Below are 18,418 nucleotides of genomic sequence, written 5' to 3' on the forward strand. Positions count from 1 at the left end.
TCGTGGTGAACACACCTTGCAAGCGCGTATTCATCGCCATACTGGCATATCAACCGGAGTGATAGTATTGGGTGCCATTGCTTACACGTCTAGGTCACCTCTTGTTCGCATTGACGGCATTTTGAACAGTGGACGTTACATTTATAGATATGTTATGACCCGTGGCTCTACCCTTTATTCCATCCCTGCGAAACCCTACATTTCAGCAGGATAATGCACGACCGCATGTTGCAGGTCCTGTACGGACCTTTCTGGATACAGAAAATGTTCGACTGCTGCCCTGGCCAGCACGTTCTCCATATCTCTCACCAATTGAAAACGTCTGGTCAATGGTGGCCGAGCAACCGGCTCGTGACAATACGCCAGTCACTACTCTTGATTGTGGTATCGTGTTGAAGCTGCATGGGAAGCTGTACCTGTACACGCCATCCAAGCTCCGTTTGACTCAATGCCCGGGCGTATCGAGGCCGTTATTACGGCCAGAGGTGGTTGTTCTGGGTTCTGATTTCTCAGGATCTATGCACCCCAAATTGCGTTTAAGTGTAATCACATGTCAATTCTAGTGTAATATATTTGTCTAATGAATACCCGTTTATCATCTGCATTTCTTCTTGGTATAGCAATTTTGATGGCCAGTAGTGTATTTCTCCATAAATAAGTTGAAGCTTATCTCAGCTTTTACGTTTATTTCGTGATCATCGATGTCTCTTGATAACTTAGTAATGCTTGGAACGAAAAATATAATAATTATTTCGTTAATTAATTATAAAAAATAAAATCAGACATTATAATTAGGGCTGGCCTCCTATCCACAAGCGGCCTCATTGTCGTTGCAAATGGTAGACAATAACTATTAGGTTGGTGCATAAATTTGTAGCTATTTCCCAGCTAAATTAAATAAACACAACAGATGCACGTAACCAGACTTTTGTCATCAATAATATATTCTCCTTCACTATTTACATCAGTCTGCCAACACTGGGGTATTTTTCGATTCCGCGACTGTAGAAATCACTTAGCTTTGAGGCGAAGAACACATCGAGCCATGGTCGGAGTGCATTTTCGTCCTGAAAGGAAGGTCCTTGAATGTTGTTCGACAGAGAGCGGAAAACGTGATTATCCGAAGCGCAAGATCAGGTGAATAAGATGGTTGCGGAATCACTTCCCAACCAAACTCCCGTATAGTGTTTCGTGTCAGTCTAGCAGAATGCGGGCGGGCGCTGTCGTAGAGTAGCAACACTTTACGCAGTCTGTCTGAACTGCGTCTGCAAGACGTCTCAGTTTTTGACAGTAAATTTCAGAAGTGATGGTTACACCTCAGGAAAGCAATTCTTACCCCCGCTGTTCCACCAGGTGCATAACATTATGTTTTGTGGATGGCCGCCTGTCTTTGCACGGGGAGCTGCTGCATTGTTTGAGCTCAACCATTCCTTTTGTTAGCGTAAAGGAAGCATTTCTCGTGACCAATTACGATACACCATGGGAACTGTCGGTGTTGTTAAGGAGACAATTGATGACGAGCAAGCAGAGCTGCACATACGGCCAGAAGCTGATTTTTATGACTTTGACTTAAGTCATGTGGTGCGCAGACATCCTATTTTTGAACCTTCGCCATTGAATACAAATATAAAAATGACGCACGATGGTGGAATGATCACAGTTCATCACATTTGCCAGTTCTCGAGAAGTGTGGATTAACGTTTTTTTGACAATCTTAATCAAATACCGAAGGTCTTACTCAACGTGGAGAGTCACTAACGTCAAAACGATCCTCCTTCAAATGAGAAAACCGTACAGCACAAATGCACCTGCTTGCCTCCGCTGCTGCCCCCCCCCCCCCCCCCCGCCCCCCACCTTCCGCAACGGAACTCCAGCAGTAGAAATATTCGGATTTCTCCTCTTGGCACTCCATTTTCTAGCTCCACAGCTTCAGTCCCTATCTCCAACCCACAAAATGACTGTATGCAAACCGTCGTGTTGCAGTCACATACACTGTTAAATATCCAGTGGTACGTCTTCCAGAAGAGTCGGCAGAATGTTCGTCAGATAGCGTGCGTACGAATGACTCTTTAGAATGCCTGAGATGAAGTAAGGTCCCACAGTGTAATTTCCTATGATGCCGCACCATACGTTTACGCTCCACGGCCGTTGATGGGTCTGAGCACGATGAGCACTATGGGACTCAACATCTGAGGTCATCAGTCCCCTAGAACTTAGAACTACTTAAACCTAACTAATCTAAGGACACCACACACATCCATGCCCGAGGCAGGATTCGAACCTGCGACCGTAGCAGTCCCGCGGTTCCGGACTGCAGCGCCAGAACCGCTAGACCACCGCGCGGCCGTTGATGTTGCACCTAACGAACACAATGTGGATTTTAGGCTACCCAGTATTGCATGTTACCCAAATTTAAATTAGCGTGGTTAGTAAACGTTGCTTCATCGGTGAAGAGATCACGTTGGAAACACGTAGGGTCGTTTCTCAGTTGCTGAAGGGCAAACCGACAAATTCTGTGCGACGTCCGAAATCACGGTTGTCGGGCGTCTGATGTAGTGGCAGATGATAGGGACCGAAATTCTGTCGATGCAGGATACAAATTGACACTATGCGGATTCATTAGTGTCGTAGCCAGAACAGCTTTTTCGTGTTCCCTGTCAGCTGCAGTCTTCTTTCTTGTCCTCTTTTTGAGGTTCAAGCAGCCTGTCCGCTTCAGTTTCTTAATAATTCGTGAAATTGCCTGGCACGATGGACACTGGCGATCCGGATAGATAGCCTTATATTGCTGTACTTGTTTTTCGGCATTTCTTTTACATTCGCCATATAAAAGTAGTGTATCAAGCTTCTCCTCGTTGGTGTGCATATCTGCACACAACGAATGTCGAAACAGGAATGAGTAGCCTGCAGTGCAGACGAGCAAACAGGCAAATGTGTTGGCATTCTGACAGAGCGTAGGACGAGACTTCTGTTTGCCGGTTTTTCGCACCGCTAATGCCAATTCCAGTTACCGTGCTCTTGTATTCGAGGAAGTTTCTCGAACTTTTTTACGTCAGGTTTCAACGCCAACATTAATAGACGCTATATCAATGCAATTGTGTTCTCAAGAGCTACCGAACGCAGTTATAAAAAGTTTACGGTTCAGTTTAAGAAGAAACGTATTTGCTTAAGTATCTCCGCTGATGCCAGAACAAAACATCAACTAAACAAAAAAAATACGTGCCTCTCGACGCTCTAACATTTGCCGAAAACTGCGTATCGATATGTGTAACTGTTTATAAAATACATGGGGTGTTATGTACATATGGTGTTCATTTCTATTTTAACTGAAGACATTGAAATATCTTGAAAACTACACATCGGATCAAAAAAGTTATTACTCCAATTCTTTTTTCTCGAAGGGGGATATTCGATGATACCACACTCGATACGCCACCCCGCCCAGTAAGTGGGTGGCTGGGATACCCCAGCTTTTTATTGAAGATTACGTTTCTACGGCAGAATCTACATACTTTCTGTCTGAAGCATTTTCTTCATCTCACCAGAGATGGCGCTGTAATCTGAGGATAAGAAATGGGTACACATTGTAATTCACAACAGGCTACTGAATGGCCCTTGAATATTCAATGACACGTGGAACGCCACCTCCGCGCTGCGATGGTAGGACAGGCCAGTATTTTACAACTTCTAATTGGAAACCCCATTCGCGAAGTTGTATTCCTCCGACATATTGAACAGGGGATTATTCGATACGCCACCGTGGTCGTTAACGAATAATGACAGACAGTACACTGCGACCAGAGACCGCCTGTCGTGCAGACGTAGAATAGATAGCGCCTCTAAACATTACAGTACTTGCGCAAGGTTTATTTCCTTCTCACCTACCTATCATTTAGAGAACAGACGAACAAGTGGACGATTTATCTTGCAATTACAGAAGGAAAAATGGAAAATGTCCTGATTTATGGAGAATGTAGGAGAAATCCCCACTGCTTACGGCAAGCTATCAACGTCATTGCTTGGTTAACATATGGTGAGCCATCATGGGAAACAAACTCATTAGTCGTATTTTAGGGGCGGCACGTCGAATGGACGCACATACGGAACGCTTTTGGAACAGGAGCAGCTGGTACTACTGCAGGATGTTCCTTGGACATTCGACGACGTATGTGATTTCAGCATGACGGTTACCCAGCGCATTACGCAATTGTAGCGCGGGAGGTATTAGATCGTGCTTATATTGGTAGGTGGATCGCCAGAGGTGGCCCTATTAATTGACCCACTAGGTCGCCGGCTTTGACGTCGCCGGATTTCTTTCTGTTGGGATATTTAAAAGATAAGGCGTACAGCAAGTGCCAGCAGGCTGTGAAGACATCATCGACCGTATCAGAAATGACTGTCCTCACATTCCCGCAAGATATGCTTCTGTCCTGTGCCCGGTCATTTGATGTGTTTTGAAGTTCGCGGTACCCCATTTCAGCACTTACCCTAATTGGAAAGGTAGAGGAGCGTTCGCCTCGAGCCACGGAGTCCGCTGTTCGATACGTCGGAAGAATACAACGATGCAAATGGGATTTCCAGTTAGAAGTTATGAAATACTGGCCTGGTCTACCCTCACAGTATGAAGGTAGGATCCCACGTGCCATTGGATATTCAAGGGCCACTGTGTAACATGTTATGATTCTGCATCCATTTCTACTCCTCCGATTAAAACGCCAACTGTGGCGAAACGAAGAAAATGTTTCAGACAATGTATGTCGATTTTGCCGTAGAATCGTAACCGGTATTAAAAAAGAGGGTTCCCATGCAGGATTTCAAAGTTGGCCCCCGCCAATCACGCACAGGGTGGGATGGCGGGTAGACTGTGTTGTCACTGGATGTTCTCTTCCGAGACAGATTGGAATTATAACGTTCTTTGATTCGATGTGTAATTTTCGGGATATTTCAATGCCTTCGGTTAAAATGAACACAATATAAATATACGATGTATAGTCTGTTTACATAGCAATATCAACTGCACGGATATCGGTACCAATTTCCCTTCTTCAAGTGGAATTACAGAGACAAACTCGACAACGTTTTTCTCTTAAAAATCTGACTCCTGGTTTCGGAGTAACTCCGGGTTTACCTGTTTTGAACATCAAACCGATTCTTGTCTTATGCATAAGTTCACGCCTTCATACCCAAAAAAATACGTCACACCGGATGAGGGGTAGTACAGTGTTGCAGAGGTAAAGCCGTTGGCATACGGGACGAGGCGGCTGCCGTTGACGCGCACCCAGATGGGACACACTGCCCAGATGGGACACACTGCCCAGATGGGACACACTGCCCAGATGGGACACACTGCCCAGACGGGACACACTGCCCAGATGGGACACACTGCCCAGATGGGACACACTGCCCAGATGGGACACACTGCCCAGATGGGACACAGTGCCCAGATGGGACACACTGCCCAGATGGGACACACTGCCCAGACGGGACACACTGCCCAGATGGGACACACTGCCCAGATGGGACACACTGCCCAGATGGGACACACTGCCCAGATGGGACACACTGCCCAGATGGGACACAGGACTGTCTGGTTAACGTGACATTGCACTCTCCGGTGGCAGTTGGTCGTTTTATTTGGTTCGCAAACAGTACAATGTGATCGCGAAAATTCCTTCATTAGCTCTACTGAAATACACATTTTCTCCCTTGTCCATGCGCAGTCTTGTTGTTCTGTCTGTGATATACGTAAATAAAAACTTCAATATCTGTTAAATGTAATAAGACGAAAAGGAAAAATACATGCCCCAGCAGTAAGGATATCAGCTTATAAAAGTTCAGAAAACTGAACAAATTCACTCCCAACAGAGAACGCACTTATATTTATGGAACATCATTACAGAAATTATAATACATCTTTTGAAAAATGCATCAGATACGGGACGACTCGACCCTTCTTCCGACCGAACTCCTGTTTCGCAACGTGGTGCCTCTAATTACACTAGCCTGTAGATTCGGCGTTGACGAATTTGTAATTTAAGTTGCAGCCGAAATGCTCTCAATTTTCATTTTATTATAACAAATTCTAAAAAGGACGATACATATTTTATGAATCTTGAATGTGCCGTTGCCTTAAAATGGCTTACTCTCACAACAAGCGAATTATAACGCGATAATAACTGAATACGAAAATTGTTTGACTATCATATTTACAACAGCATATCGTACCAACAACAATCTGTTCTAGGGACATCCAGCGTGCTGGTGCTTAGAAATAGCATTCTGTATATTCACTGGGCGTAACGTATAACATAAAACCTACCGGACAGGGGATTCTACCGAACACCACAAATACAATATTGAGTCTTGCTTTACGCAGGCATTATGCTTTAGCTTCCTATCGGTTCTAATTTACGTGAGTCGTCACAGAAATATCGCACTACTTATTTTCTGTTTCAAGTGACAAAATGGCTCCTGAATGACAAATAGCAGTGATGATCACGAGAAAGACAGGTCGTGGCCCGTACGTCACAGCACGTGAAACTGCAGGTCTAATAAGTGCCAGGGGATTGAGTAACTATTTCAGACGAGGTTAATTCTTCTTGAGTGCACGTTTAAATGCATGCAAGTCCTTGATACCGAATGACAAAATTGAGACATGTAGTCGGTATCTTCTCAATTAAAAGTTTATTTCCCGTGGGCACTGTGGGGAGCCGAGCGTGGCGGACGACGCTACTGGTGTGACGTCACAAGTTCGTTGCAGGGGCCGTATTCCTCGATGGCCCTCGTAGAGCGCGGCTGAAGGCGCGAGCCTCCAAAGTGCGGAGCTAACAAAATAGATGTTCTGGCAGTTGTTGCTTGTAATCCACATGTCAGCTCTAGAGAAACTGCGAGTGCCTATGAAATAAGCCCGGCGTTGTTCGTACTTCGAGCACAGACGGCGGCCATCCGTACTATGTCTCACTTCACCTGCAAATTAACCAGCGGGATTGCAGCCGACTCTAGAAATTCTGTCATTTGCCTGTGTTGTGTCATTAGGACTACAGGTTCTTTCTTCAAAGAATTGTCATTACCGATGACGCTATTTTTACAAATCTCGGAAAGTAAAATGTAGGAATTATGCATGAACATATGCCGCCGAGAATGCGCACCAACTGAGGCACGTTGAACATCTGAAGTATTGGATTGTGAATGTTTGATGTGTGTTTATTGGTGAATACACTGAAAAAACGTAAAAGATACGAGATACGTACAATTTCTTACAGAAGTGGCAACTTCGTCCTAGAGAAAGTATCGCTAGAAAAACATGGATGTATGATTTGTTTATCTTCGCTACTGTGAAACACACCTCTTCTGTTGGTCAAGTGTTCATACGAGGGTTGCCCAGAAAGTAAAGCACCGATTCTTTTTTCTCAGCCTAAAACAATGCTACGAATGCGAAACGTTACGTATGTATTATGTACTGAGTGAGTGCGCCAAGTTTCCGTCACTTCCGACAGCGCAGCTGCAGAACAGTTTCAAAATGTCCTCCGCAGGTAACGTACGTTACAAGCAGCGTGCCACCATTGAATTTCTCACTGCAGGGAAAGAAATTGTGGGGAATACTAACAAAAGCTTGTGCAAAGTCTATGGGGCATCTGCTGTCGACAGAAGTACAGTTACCCGCTGGGCACGAGGGAGGGGTCATCATAAAGCTGTTCGGCGGAGCTCCACGATTTGCAGCAGTCGAGGAGACCATCCACGGCTGTCTCAGGTGACATGTTGCAGCGAGCTGATGTCATTCGTGAGGACAGACGCATACGAGGAAGACATTTTGAGGACGATAAGGAGGTGATTCACATAGAGCAAGAATTGGTATCGCCCTTATTTCGCGCTGGAGGAAGGCCATAGAATGGGATGGAGATTACGTAGAAAAATAGGAGCCGTAGATAAAACATCATTCTTTCGTGTGTGTAATTCTCATTATGTTCAAAACAGAATTATTGAAGAAAAAAATGCGGTGCATTACTTTCTGGGCAACTCTCATATATCTTGAGGTGTACATTTTAGAGCCCATGTTTCCTCGGCATTCTTTTTCTTGCTTTGGTCGCTACTGGCCCTTTCAAAAATATGGAAAGTGAAGAGGTTGCAGTAAAAGAGTTCTGTTTTACTGTATCAAAGACGAACAAGTGCTCATGGATCTTTACATACGCATTTTAGAGCCCACGTTTAGTACATATTTTTTTCTTTTTTTCGTGAGTAACACCACCTCTCAAGATATCCCACAATTTTTTGACTCCCTTCGACCGTTCAGCTTTCCCTACTTTGCTTAGTACCGGCCCGTCACCCGAGCGCTAGCTATTCTTACAGGTGCTGCTCTTCTCTCCGAAAGTTTCTTTAATCTCCCTATAGGCGGCATCTCCTTTCCTCTGGTGACGAATGTTTCTACAGCCTTGCATTTGCCCTCAAGCCATTCCTTCTTAGCCATTTTGCATCTACTCTCCGTCTCATGTTTAAGACATCAATATTCTCTTTTGCCAGCTTCATATGCTACATTTCTCTATTTTCTCCTTTCGTCAATTACATTCACAATCTCCTGTGTTACCCAAGGATTTTTTCTAGATCTTGTCGCTTTACCCACGTGATTTTCTGCTGCCTTCAGTACTTTATCTTTCAAACCCACGCATTCGTCTTCTGTTGCATTCCTTTCCAATGTTACCTAATGCTCTCTTTGGAAAGTTCAGCACCTCTGGTCTTATTAATTTGTACAGTTTCAATCGCCTTAAGTTTCTACATTTTTTGCAACTTCTTCAGCTTTAATCTGTAGTTCATATCCAATAAATAATGACCAAACTCCACACCCGCTCTTGGAAATGTCTACAGTTCAAAATCTGGGCTCGAAACCTTTGGCTTACCACTACAGGCAGTAATAAGTCTGAAACCTTCGACTGTCCCCAGGTGTCTTCTACGTAAAAAACCTTATTTTACGATTCTTAGACCAAATTTTAGCAATGATTAAATTATACTCCATACCAAATTCTACGTGGTGGCTTCCACTTTCATTCCTTTCCTCCAGTTTGTTGTGGCTTGGCAAGACAGCCAAGCCACTATGAAGAAGCCGAAAGGCACGCGTTTAAAATCACGCAGGCTGGCGTGAGGTCTGTAACAGTTAAAGGAATAGAGACTAGCAAAAAAGGTACGTAGCTTCTGGAATACTTAACTTTAATCCATAATTGGTGAACATCGCTCTTGACGGTACATGTTTTACAGCATCAATAGTAACTGGTAATGGCGCCTTGCTAGGTCGTAGCAAATGACGTAGCTGAACGCTATGCTAACTATCGTCTCGGCAAATGAGAGCGTAGTCTGTCAGTGAACCATCGCTAGCAAAGTCGGCTGTACAACTGGGGCGAGTGCTAGGAAGTGTCTCTAGATCTGCCGTGTGGCGGCGCTCGGTCTGCAATCACTCATAGTGGCGACACGCGGGTCCGACGTATACTAACGGACCGCGGCCGATTTAAAGGCTACCACCTAGCAAGTGTGGTGTCTGGCGGTGTCACCACACAGTTCACGTTCTTTTACTACTTTTCCTTCTCTTTCTTTTTCTGCACTCCAATTCCAGTCAGCCGTCAGTTTTAAATTTTCGTCTCTGTTAACGATCTGAATAACCTTTAGTTCATCATACGAGCTTTCTCTTTCTTCTTGCCGCGCGGGATAGCCGCGCTGTCTCAGGCGCCTTGTCGCGGTCCGTGCGGCAGCCCCCGTCGGGATTCGATTCCTCCCTCGGGCATGGGTGTGTGTGTTGTCCACAGCGTTAGTTAGTTAGGTTCAGTAGTGTGTAGGCTTAGGGACCGATGACCTCAGCAGTTTGGTCCCCTAAGACCCTACCACAAATTTCCAATTTTTTTCTTTGTTATTCATCTGCGGAGCTAGCTGACATATAAACTTGCACTTCTTGTAGCAGTTTTGTACAGTATCGACTGTCCCTATATTACATAATTACTTTGCCTTATTACGTTTGATGTGACACCTGCGTCGCCGTGTTGCACGATGGACCACTGCTGACGGTTCGCCCCTGCCCAGTTATCCTCATCACGCGCGGCGTTTCGCCGATTCCCGCAAGAGTTGGAACGTGGTGTGCAGTTGCACTCTAGAGATCGCTGGCCAGTCCATAATTAAGACGAGATTGGTCAATGACCCCTTCAGTGCAGATGCATAATCGCTTTTTAATGCGTTACAGTTTCCTAGTGAATCTGACAAGTCATATAAAAAACCATCTCGTTATCGAGGTGAGACAGGTGCCTGTTCTATGAAGGGCACGCAGTGGTTCGTTATAACGAATCGATTTGAAACAGATCCCTTGCACCACGAAGGCTACTCTCCTCTGTTATCTTCCTGATATGACGGTCGGTTTCGTTTGTGGGCAGTTTGTTAATTACGTAAAGAGTCAGGTATCAATAAGAAAAATTAAAGCAATTCCCAAGCGGTTGCCTTTCTTAATAGAGTATTAAAAACCGTAAACATCTTATGTGCTCATCTTCCGATAATTATCGTAGCAGGCAGTCTTCATTAAGATCTGCTGGACCAAGTAATAATTAGGCTTTGCTAATGCGATACTACAAATACAATGTAGGAAATGCTTCAGGATTCTACGCACAAATAAAACACAGATATTTTCCGTGAAGAAATCCCGCAATAAAAGACGAAACAAAAACTTAATTTCGTTTACAACCCCAGAGTACTTCATTTCGTGCCCTGTTAATGCTGTGCGCCAGTGGTTTCCAATCTGGGAGTAATTAGCCCCTGAGGTGTAAGATGAAATTTTTGGAGGGGTAAAACTAAACGATTCAATTATTTTTCAGTCACGAAGCTAAATTATTTTCAAAAGATCGTTACTATTGTAACAATTTTGTAAGACTCTAATATTGATGATATAAGTTATCAATAATTACTTTTTCTCAGTAAGTAGTATTACAGCAGAGGAGGTTACCGGTTCCTCACTCAGTTCACCCACTAAACACATATGTTGTGCTTTGTTCCGTACATCGCTGATGATAAAAGTGGCACATATACGTAACCAATGCTAAATATCTCAAGAAAATTTCTTCTCCATGTTGTAGGTACAACCTGCAGTAGTCCATGAACGGCCTCATTGCTCGCTTAGAAACACATAAATGAATTAATTGACAGTACGACATAGCCGTAACTACATAAGGGCTGTTATAATGCTGTACTCTGTAATATTATTATTATTGTTATTAGAGTGGTTATACACAAACCATTAACAGCCTGAAGTCTTCCAGTTTCTTCCAGTTGAAACGTAAGGGTGATTTACAAACGATGAGTATAGTGCTCACATCTGAACTTGTTTTATTTTAAATGGGGTTGCAGTGTACAGGTCAAGAAAGTGCCGGCAATAGAGAGAAGTAATGCACGGGATGTACGTTTTGTAATAAGTGTCTACCCTCACTATGGATAATTAGTTTACTTATCTGAGATGAACTTGTGGGTAGCATTTTCGATGGACCACGAATTCCTTTGTCATTCATTCTAACACACCAACTCCCCCCCCCCCCCCCCCACACACACACACAAACAAACACACACACACACACACACACACAAATTAATTAACATTCATCTTTTACCATTTTAAAAATAGAAGTGTTTCAACGAAAGTTTTTCATTCTACAGTTTGGTTAGGTCCTGAAATTGGTGATAATGTGGGAGGGGGGTGGGGGGCGGGGTTACAACAGACGGCAGAGGTAGAAAGGGGTGTATTAGTTAATGTCTGATTGCACTGAGGGTTAATGATCTAAGAAAGGTCGGGAATCACTACTGTACACCAATAACCATAGTGCCTATCTATATACGTGGGTGTAGTACACGAGTCTCTCACAATGAAGTAAAATATGATACCTCATTTAAGTAAAAGCTATTAAGTTAGTTCCGTAGAAATGAAAGGGAATTAAAGCTATTAGCACTTAAATAATTAGTATGGCAGGCATAAAAGAAAGGTCATGAGTGACTAAAAAGAAACTCTGCAGCTGCAGGACACGACAATGTTACAATACAAATGATAAGTTTCCTCGTCTAACCAGTACTGCCTACAACAGCAAATATTTTTAACAGTCTCTTACCTCCAGCATCTTACCAACATCCCGGAAAAATGGACTCATAAAACCTCCAACCGAGAAGGAAACTGATAGAAAAACCTTCTGAGTACAGGCCTTTTGCATTATACCAGCATTATCTAAGGCCTTATAACACATAATTCACGATCAGCTTACTGATTACTTAACATCGAATAACCTTCTGGATGAGTGCCAATCTAATTTCCGAGAAAACTGCAGCATGGCGACTGCTTTTGTAAACGTGACTGACAAAACTGAAATAAGATACAGACAAAAGCAAGAGGCGACTATTACGTTCTTTTTGGATTTTAGCAAAGTTTTCGACACTGTCGACTTTCATATACTACTTGCTAAACTCAAAAAACAAAACTTTTTTTCAGGTGCTGTACAATGGTTCCACTCGTACCGTACAGTTTGTAAAGATCTCAACGACATCGTCACAATGGAAGACTGTAGTATCAGGAGTCCCACAAGGGTTAGCATTGGGCCCATTACTTTCCTCATTATATGTTAATGATGTGTCGACTATTACCTCCCATTGCAAATATCATTTATACGCTGACGACCTTCACTTATACCTATGTGCAAGCCCAGGAAATCTGCACACAGCCATCCAGAACGTCAGTGTTGACTTACTCGCTTTATCAGAATGGGCGCAGAACATTGACTTGAAACTTAACCTGTCTGAAATGCGAGCAATCTTAGTCGTTCACGAAAGACTTATCAATCCTCGGTTAAGAGAATCTCTTCCACCCTTAATTCTAAACACCACAGAAATAACCTCTTCTTCTTTTGCAAAGAATTTTGGGATGATTCTGGACCATTAGTTACAATAGAGTGAACATATTTCAGTCTGTAAGAAGATGTCAACATCACTTCACTCACTACAGAAATACAAAGAAGTATTTCCTCTCGAGCTTAAAAAGAAACTCGTAGAGACACTATCCATCCTCGATTACCCCGATCCTAGTCTCCAAGGATTTTCCTAAGACAGTTCACGTCAGCTGGATCTAGCGATGAATCTTTGCGTGAGATATGTACGTGATGTACACTTCTTCGACCACATTGGTCCTGCATCTGAACAATTATCATTGTTACGTGCCAATAAGCGTAGAGATTATCATATCCTGTATTTGCTATATCGTCTTCTCAATCACTACATTCTTTCTTATTTATCTTCGACCCTTACGCTACTGTCTGAACAACACAGCAGAAATATTCGTCCTCAACAATGTAAAATCATCTCTGCACAACTACACAACACTGTCATGTTCTCCAAATCATTTTCTGTTTCAGGAACCCGACTTCGGAACAATCTTCCTCGAAATATGAGAGAAATTAAGAACCTTTCAAACTTCACAATACAGCTAGCGTGCCACCTTCTATGACAGTAGCTATCCCTTGTTGCAGCTCACTGTCGTAAACCCTCCCTCCACCACCACTTGTCCCTCCCCTTGTTACGGAGCTCTTTATTGAAATTCGCTTCTTTCCTAGCTAGCAACCATCGTTACTTTCATTTCAGTCTTCTCCTTTTTCACTATCCCCTCCAATTCTGCCAGTATCAAACAGGCTTCGAAAGGGCTAAACTAAACAACATCATTCTTAATGCCTCCATTACTTTACTGTTGTCGTTAGTGATACTACTATTATTATTACCAATTATTACTTTTTACGAATAATGCAAATTAATATTAATGATTTTGTTATGTAATAACTAATCAGTATCACTCTTAATTCGTCCATTATTTTATCATCATTATTATTGTTGCTATTTTTGTTGTTGCTAATTATTAATATTGTGATTGTCTAGTAATTTTTTGTATGCGTTGTTCCTGGTAAGATGTGAAAGGGGGCCATAAGACCATAATCTGAACAGGCCATATGAGCAATAAATAAATAAATAACTTAGAACTACAATGGTCTGTTGCTACAGTCTTCAGTACGAAGACTGGTCAAAGGCAACTCTCCCCACTATTCGATCCTGTGGAACTGTCTTCACCTCTGCACAGCTAGTACTACCTACTTGAATCCCTTTACTGTGACAGTTGCCTCCTTATTTCACTCTTTCATTTCCTCTCGATATATTTCACTTCTGTTTCGTAATTTGCAGTATTTATTTAATTACTATCTTCGAGATCTTTCAATAATCAGTATCATAATATCGATTCAAATATTTTCGCAAACACTTTGCTACACCACTGGATCGCTGCTAAGGTGGTTGGCCATCAGACAACAGGATTCGCTGGCGGCTAGTAAGTCATGTGGGAGCCTTGTTCAAGGAATTCAGCCATTATTCTCTCCTTCTTGTACGGTACTTTTGAGTGATGAGACGTGTAAAGGTCCTGATCTTTTTGAAGATGTACAGTGTTCTTACGAAGTCACTTGTTTGATGGAAAACCGTGTTATTCAACCGGCTGGAAGATGTCTGATAAGATCAGTCCAATTTATAATCTGTACCGAAGTGCAGTTTATGTTGCTTATTAGTACTGTTCCACGCTCTGGTATCCTACCGCGTGCTTACCCGCAGGATGAGCAGGTTTGGGAAGGTTGTGAAATATTAAGCCATTGGAGGCTGGTTGCTGCAACATCTTAACTTCATTTCATTCTGTGCAAGTTTAAATTCTGCGGTGCTAACTGTTTAAGGCATGTAGAGTTAGTTTCGTACTGGTGATTTTGGATTACGTGCTCGACACGAGGTTTGCGGTTTTGTCATGAGAAGTTTAATACATCAGTATTAAAATTAGTTGCTGCGACATTATTTACTAGAAACGTAGTCTCCTGCATACAAAACTTTACTTAAATGAGTCACAGTAGAGGGTCGATGACATTTAGATTTGCCATTCTTAGTCAGTTACAACAACCAGTATTCACTCGCAGGGTGAGCATTGATTGTTACTGTTCTTTGCATCGTAGGCAGTTTTACAGAAACTGTGTAAGGCAATAAATTTAGGCAATATTGCCGTGGAGCGCAGCGATCTGGTGCTGTACGTAGGTTAAAATCAACACACGTACTACGGTCGTGGTATTACGTGGAAAGCCGAGGAGCCGCGAGCACCAGCCACAGAGGGTTCAAAAATTCTTAGGATTGCTGCAACATAAGCCGAAAACGGTCAATAAACAAATGTTATTGCGGTCTCGACTGTTGATTTTAATCCGTGTGTAAAGTAAGTCATCGTATGGTCCCGTGCTGCCGAACGCTGACACGAGACACGAGGTATCACTGCCTCACTGGAGTGCCACCGCTATACAGCTGACAGAATTTCAGGATTTTGTTTCACGATTTTTCAGCTAGTTCACCATTTTCTGCTATCTAATTTTAAGTGTACACAACAAGGTAAATTGCCCCTATGCACTGCTGGACACTTTAAGCGTAAGGCTAATACATCCTCACGAAACCCGTCACTTTCACGAAACCGTTCATTCCTGCATTACGTAGTGTTTCAATAAACACAGATCCTTTTTAGAGCTCTCTGCTTCAATCGGTAAAAACGAAACCCTTATACGATCACTTCGTTGTCCTCCCGACTATCCGTCTGTCTGCCTGTCCGACTGTTAAAACCCCTTTTTCTCAAAAATGGGTACACGTATCAAGTTGAAATTTATACCACGTACTGAGGTACCTCGGAGATGTAAGAATGTGAAGCTTCTAAGTTACCAGAATGGAAAGATACGGCCATTTATCTCATGAATTTTGATACACGCAAACCCATTCATCAAAACATGTAGAGTACTTCCCATTGACTTAAATCATGAAATTTGGTAAGAAGCAAGGTTTCATAGTAAAACTAAAGGAAAAAATTCGAAAACCGTTAATTTTTAATTATATTATATGAAAAAAATTTTTGTCATTTGCTATCCGAATGTCTGCCTGTCCGTCCGACTGTTAAGACCCCTTTCCGTCGGCAGTGGGTAGATGTATAAAGTTGAAATTTGTCACGTGCTGAGGTTTAAGGTCCCTTGGCGGTTTGGTAAACGTAAGCTTCTAAGTCAATGCAGTCGAAAGATACGGCCATTTACGCCACATATTTTGATACTCGCAAACTCATTCATCAATTCTTTTAAGGTACTTTCTGTTGACCTAGAATCACAAAATTTTTTGAGGAAGCATAGGTTCACGGTAGAAATAAAGCAAGAAATCCAAAGATTGTTAGTTTCTAATTACACAACAGAAAAATGATATTTCTTTTGTCATTTGTTATCCGACTTCACTCATAAAATATTCTCGGGAGCCTTGGAATTACCAGGACCGACATCTTGTAAGTATCAATGTCGATAACAGACAAAAATCGTGGAAGTTCTCGGTTACAGAGGTGGATGAAGTGTCTATGTACATGATTAAATTTTACGGGACCCTCAGAGCGCGAATCCTGCTTGCACCTGACTAGTGTTTTCTTTTTTTTCGGTCAGAATTTATGAAAGCGTGTGCCGTGTCTTTCCTGTTTTTGACAGAGATATCGCTAGACCCTCATCCTTTGGACATTACATATTTCATTCCGAATATCATTAAATCATTAGCGTATTTTTATCAATATCTGAAAGAATAGTTTATGTGCTTCATGCAAACACCTTTGAGCTCTACTACGCCGTGGTCTCCCTCTGCGATGATTACCCCACAAACAAATCCACAATTACTGAACTGCTAATTCCTTGATGCCTCAGGATGTGTCCCACCAATCTACCCAGTCTTCAACCAAATTGTATCATGAATATCTTTCTTCTCCGATTCCGTTCGATTAGTTATTTATCCAGTATATCTTGATCTTCAGCATTCTTCTGCAGAAGCACATTTCACAAAGTGCTATTATCGTCATATCTGATTTGTTAATCCTGTATGTTTCTGCTCTGCACAAGGCTACTCTCCAAACACTCTAGTAAAAGACTTTCTAATACTTAAATTTACGTTAGATATCGATGTATTTTTCTTCCTTAAGAAAAAATTTTATTTTTGCTGCAGGTCTGTATTTTATATCTTCTTTAATTTTGCCAGCACCATTTATTTTGCTGCCCAAATAGCAAAATTCATCTATTGCTTCACCTAATTTAATGCAACTACCTTCCGTTACTCTTCTTTCCTTTTTATTGGTGTATATTTGATAAACTCGTTTCAATTCCCTTCAGTTGCTCCTGCATGCCATTTCCCGTCTCTGCCAGAATTACAGTGCAATAGGCATACCTTCGTACGTTTATTTCTTCTCCTTGCAGTATAATTCCATTTGCAAATTCCTCTTTGGTTTCCTTTGATGCTTTACGTACGTATTTAAATATGCGTTACAAGCACGTTGCACCCTCTTCTCAACTGATGCTTCCATTTCATGACTTTCGATTCTAAGAACCGCAATACTGTTTTTGTACAATAGTATAGAACCTTTTGCTCACCTTATTTTTATCACTGCTTTCTTCAAAATTTCGAACAGTTCGTCTGAATCAACACTGGCTAAAAGCTTTCTCTAAATCTGCATCCAAATTAAAATTTGTAAGGCGGGCCAAGTAAGTTCCGTAGTTGGCAGGAAGACTTGCAGTTGCGTACATATAGCTGTTGTCATTGCCCAGAACATGAAACCATTCTCATAGTAGGAGAGGAGGACTGCTTTCTGCCCCTCTCCAAAACAGAGTCTTGCAATACTGATCAACTACAGCAAGTACTTGAGAAGGAAAATTGTGGTTATTGTCATAAACTTTAGATCTGTTGTTATACAGGGTGTTACAAAAAGGTATGGCCAAACTTTCAGGAAACATTCCTCACACACAAAGAAAGAAAATATGTTATGTGGACATGTGTCCGGAAACGCTTAATTTCCATGTTAGAGCTCATTTTAGTTTCGTCAGTATGTACTGTACTTCCCCGATTCACCGCCAGTTGGCCCAATTGAAGGAAGGTAATGTTGACTTTGGTGCTTGTGTTGACATGCGACTCATTGCTCTACAGTACTAGCATCAAGCACATCAGTACGTAGCATCAACAGGTTAGTGTTCATCACGAGCGTGGTTTTGCAGTCAGTGCAATGTTGACAAATGCGGAGTTGGCAGATGCCCATTTGATGTATGGATTAGCACGGGGCAATACCCGTGGCTCGGTACGTTTGTATCGAGACAGATTTCCAGAGCGAAGGTGTCCCGACAGGAAGACGTTCGAAGCAATTGATCGGCGTCTTATGGAGCACGGAACATTCCAGCCTATGACTCGCGACTGGGGAAGACCTAGAATGACGAGGACACCTGCAATGTACGAGGTAATTCTTCGTGCAGTTGACGATAACCCTAATATCAGCGTCAGAGAAGTTGCTGCTGTACAAGGTAACGTTGACCACGTC

Source organism: Schistocerca piceifrons, chromosome 7 (genome assembly GCF_021461385.2).
Source record: "Schistocerca piceifrons isolate TAMUIC-IGC-003096 chromosome 7, iqSchPice1.1, whole genome shotgun sequence".
Taxonomy (NCBI): Eukaryota; Metazoa; Arthropoda; class Insecta; order Orthoptera; family Acrididae; genus Schistocerca; species Schistocerca piceifrons.